Source organism: Pimephales promelas, chromosome 20 (genome assembly GCF_988280905.1).
Source record: "Pimephales promelas chromosome 20, fPimPro1.hap1.1, whole genome shotgun sequence".
Lineage (NCBI taxonomy): Eukaryota > Metazoa > Chordata > Actinopteri > Cypriniformes > Leuciscidae > Pimephales > Pimephales promelas.
Genome location: NC_142788.1, coordinates 15,672,449 through 15,677,837, shown reverse-complemented (window position 1 = coordinate 15,677,837; position 5,389 = coordinate 15,672,449).

Below are 5,389 nucleotides of genomic sequence, written 5' to 3'. Positions count from 1 at the left end.
AAGGGACCACACCACTTGAAGTTCGGAGGATGTGGTGTTTGGTCTTCCTGTTTCCGTTTAATTATTTCCGAAAAAATAATTTTTTAGATTATGCAAATTTTATACTATAAATACACAGCATGTTAGTGCTGTTTTGTGCTCGTTACGCTATTGAAAAAGCAGGCATATGGAGGCAATTAAATACCTCCCCCTCCCCTCAAACACAGTCTATGATCTGTCTACACATTTTAAAAGTAAAATCAAAGTAAATTACAACCAGCAGATAAGTTCTTTGGACAAAATTGTGCAAATTACTAAAGAATAAATCTCTGAAACTGTCAAAAAAAGTAACAAAATGGATGGAAACAAATATGTTAAATGGAACGATTTGGTAACCCTCAAAATAATAACGCACTCCAAATTAACAAGCACACCATGGGACTTTAGTTTGCTTCATGTATGCTACGCCTAATAAGATAACATATATAATCTGACAGTTTTCGAGCAGTAGCCTATAGAGAAACAGGAGAAATTGATATTCCACAAGAGAGTCGGCCGTTCAGCACCACGGACAGCACTCCACTCTCTTCTCATTGGATACTCCCAGAATGATACGTGGCTATACAGCTTGTTTGATGTTGTGTAGATTTGCAGATGCTGTTGCTCTGTCTGGATGGTTAGTTCATATTCAGTGGGTGTGCCATAAGAAAGAGAGAGTCAGCTGCAAATGAGTGTTAGCTGTAACAGACCTACAAAACATTTTTCCGGTTGACACTATACATGAAGCTAGTCTTTTACTCTGTGGATGTCTGTTTTCTTACATGTAAAGTGCATTTTCCCCATTGTATAACGATCTGATTTTTCAGACTATTGCCTTAAGTGTAAAGAAAGCAAAACTTTCCAGCCTTCATCTGCAAAAAAGAAAAAGAAAAAAAATAGAAGATGTGTGTGATGAAGAGTTGGGATTGGCTGCTGGACAGGATTAGCTGTTGCTGATGTCACTACACCTCAGACTGAGGTGACCACTCCTCTTCAAGTTCATCTTCATTAGAATTAACCATCTACAAAATTAAATTTTTAAAATGTATGCAGTCTGTATACAAAGACACTTTATTCCCACGTTTGTTTTGTACTTTTGTATACTTCAGCAATATCTTATTTGTTTTTATTTTATTTAAGGAGTATTATCTAAGTAAATCTTCTGAAGGGGGTGTATTAAGTCTTTAGTTTAGATCTGAAAAGATCATAAGATATTTTACAAATTCTTATTTGTATAGAAGTCAAAGTGCAGCAGATCATTTGAGTGTTCAAAAAGTCCTTCCCAATATAAGTCCTTATCAAATATATTAAAGACAATGAGTTTTGTTGTTGTTGTTTTTTGTTGTTGTCTATTAATGAAAATAGAGAATGGACAGTAAAAACTCATTTTTAAATTGAATTTGACCGGCCAGGCATAAAAATACTGCCCTACAAATGGGGTGCCTGAAACCACAAAACATGCAACATTAAGTATCAATAAGAGTAATACAATACATAAATCACACTGCTTTTTTAAGCAGACAATATTAAATTGAAATGGCATAATTTCTGTAAAAATGTATTCTTATTGTATCATTGTTGCAATATTATGTCAACTAAAGATATTTCTTTTTAATGTTTTGTTTGTTTGTTCACTTCTCACCCCTATTTTTGTGGTCAAGCTTTTGGCAAGAGAGGTTGTCTTGTAATATACTACCATGACCAGCAGATGGTAGTCAACATTTGAAGGATTGAGTTCAGTGTTTGTCCAACACAGAACTCGTACAACATGCATCACTTAGTTGTCATTCAAGCTGACAGTTTACTTAAAATAAACCTATTACTAATTTATTTGGTGAATGAGATCTATATAATTGATATACAGTAGAGCCAGTGAAAAAACTGAGATATGATTTTCTTAAAAACATGAAATATGATCTTCTAATCTATTTGTTTTTATCTTTGCATGAGTCTTTTTCATTTATTCCCACTAAGAATAGGTTTCTTATACTGTACATTATTTGTTGTCTTTTCGGGCATCAGGAAAACAGGCATGACATACAGAGCTTTACATGCTCTTTATCTTTCTGACATGTGCATATTTTACAGGTGTTTACATCAAGTTAGAAGCCTTGATTGGCTAAAACCTTGTGTTGAATTTTTTATTTTAATATTTTTAATAGTACTTAAAAATGACTCGGAAACTATGGAATAAACAAACAAAGTCTGGTCGTGGTCTGCTGACAAATGGTGGGTGAAATGAACTTCAGATCAAAGAAAGGATGCCAAATAAACAATTTAATTCTTCTGTGAAGTTTGATGTATCCTTCTATTGATTTAGCTCTTGTGAGTTCTGTCATATCTCTGATAACAGAGCAATGAGTGGGAAAACAAATGGAAGAGCAAAACAAAATTGATTTCGCTACTTTTCTACAAAGCCTTTCACAGCTGGAAATATCACTAAATCAACTTTCCAGTGTTATAGCTTTCTCAGGTTGCGTTAAACATCTGTGTCAGAATGAATATATGACAAGCAAGAAGGAACCACATTCCTCTCACTCATGCGACTCTAGAATTTGTCGCTCTTCCCAATTTACCCTATTGTATATTCATCCTGTATTTCTGCCATTTAACGGGCCGTATACAGCACTATTTAATGACTTGTTCAATTTCATGCTTGGAGGGAGTTATGCGTTTTGATGTCACAAGAGCTGTTTGAATTTTCCACACCAATTCTGTCCTAGCGTTCATATTGAAAGGCAAGGCAAGGCAAGTTTATTTATATAGCACATTTCATACACAGCGGTAATTCAAAGTGCTTTTCATAGAATACGGTAAATGAAAATAATCATAAGAAATCAGAATAATCAAAACAGTTTAGAACAATAAAATAAAATAAATAATTAAAAGAGTTTAGAATAAAAAAAATAAAATACAGTAACAGTCGGACAAACATGGCACTGTGCTCATTCAGTAAATGCATAGCTAAACAGAAGTGAAGAGAGAATCAAGGCTCTTGCTTGTCCCATAATGCATCTTTCGGATGATGCACTAGACTTTGTTAATGATGAACGGAACCCTCATTGCTATGTTTACAGATGAATAATACAGTCATAAGTCCTGTTTGGAGTGACATGTGCTTATGTCCAGACACAGTTTGGTTAGTTTTGAACTGGATAATTGCATTAACTATAGTGAATTCACAACCTAATTTTGGGGAAGAGATTGGTTAGTATTAGTGAGATTAGTGTTAGTGGAACAGTCGACAACTAGTTTGTCATGTGTGTTTGACATAAAGTAAGCGTGTCACTAATCTGAGGACTATATGGAGAACTAAGTGTGCCATATATATATATATATATATATACAGTATGAATAAGTTTTGGCACCCATGCTAAAGTTGCCTAAAAAGAGGAATAAAAAAATCATCTTTTAGATATTGATCTTAATGTCTTAATTAGAAAAATGAGAAGTCCAACCTTTAAGGACACCAATTTTCTTTGTGAATGAATAATGTATCATAAATAAATAAATGTTTTTCCTTAAAATACAGGGTGCATAAGTCTGGGCACCCCTATGTTAAATTCCCATAGAGTCAGGCAGATTTTTATTTTTAAAAGCCAGTTATTTCATGGATCCAGGATAATATGCATCCGGATAAAGTTCCCTTGGCCTTTGGAATTAAAATAGACCCACATCATCACACACCTTCCACCACACCTAGAGATTGGCATGGTTTTACTTCAGTTAGCCTAATAGCTGGTTTGATTTGCATTGAAAGATGATCTTTTGGAAAGTACCCCATGCCAATCTCTAGGTGTGGTGGAAGGTGTGTGATGATGTGGGTCTATTTTAATTCCAAAGGCCAAGGGAACTTTATCAGGATGCATAATATCCTGGATCCATGAAATAACTGGCTTTTAAAAATAAAAATCTGCCTGACTCTATGGGCATTTAACATAGGGGTGCCCTGACATATTCACCCTGTATTTTAAGGAAAAACATTTATATGACACATTATTCATTCACAAAGAAAATTGGTGTCCTTAAAGGTTGGAGTTTTCCTCATTTTTCTAATTAAGGCATTAAGATCAATATCCAAAAAATGATTGTTTCCTGTTTGTTGTGTGTTTGCCTTGCCATCATGTGATTGTCTTGTGCTTCCCTATAGCACTTTGTGTCATATTCTTATTGGTTGACTGTCTTGACCTTTTATTTTTAACAGAAGAAAGAAACTTGGGTTTAAAACAACTTGAGAGTAAATGAGGACAATTAATTTTTTGGGGGGAACTATCATTTTAATGTTAATAAAAAAAAATAAATAAAAAAAAAATAAAATCCCTCACTGCTCTGTGAAATTTAATAGTAGCTTTAATAAGTATCAATGTATAATTTATACAGTGAAGTCCATGCAGTGTATTATTTGTCATTTTTATTTTTCATTTAATTTAATTTCTTGAATGTTTCAGTTAAATACACCTACTGTAGCTGAAAAAATAAAGCACAGTTTATTTAATTTGCACATCATATTTTGTCTTTTAATTTTTTATCTTCGCCACTTGGCTGAAATGTCTGCCACTCTTTTTTATTTTATATTTTGGTACAGTTCTATTTTGTACCTTTGTTTTTAAAATAGGGACATTAATTTGGCTGCAATGCTCAGTCACTTGCAAAATAGTAAAACCAACATGAAAACGAATCCTGATAAAATCGTGAACCGTGATTTTCCTGAAAAAAATCGTGATATGATATTTTTGACATATCACCCACCCCTACAAATTCTGTTGGAATGTTTACTGCCATTATTGCAAGTTAGATAAGAGGTTTGGTTACATTATTTGATATGTACTCCTGTCTGCTATTGTATGGACAGGATAAGTAAAGTGTCACATGGTTGTCATTTCTGAACAATGATTATGTGAACACATCCATTGTTTGCTTTTTACATAAACAAACAAGTGTTTGTTTTATGTCAATTTTCTCAGTTATTGCACATTTTTTATGTGAATGTCATCTTATGTTTACTGTGGAAATGATAGCTATGGAAAGGGCAGCACAGTTCATTAAAGCTGTGAAATACATGCCATAAATAAAATATAATTTAAAACAAGGCAAAGTAAGAATTGAGTCTGCAGCTGTGGTGAGAGCTGGGATGTCAGAATCTTATCTAATTTAGAGTATTAAGATTTAATTTTAACTAAACACAACGTTTGTTTACACATGACTTTGTAATATTATAATTATATTTAAATAGAGATAGAAAAAAACAAGAGATCTTTATGTCATTTAAAAAATATATATATATATATATTTTAACCCTTTATTCTCAAGGATATTCTTTAATATTTTTCTAGACAGAAATTTGAGCAAATTGAAATGGTCTTTTCCCCTC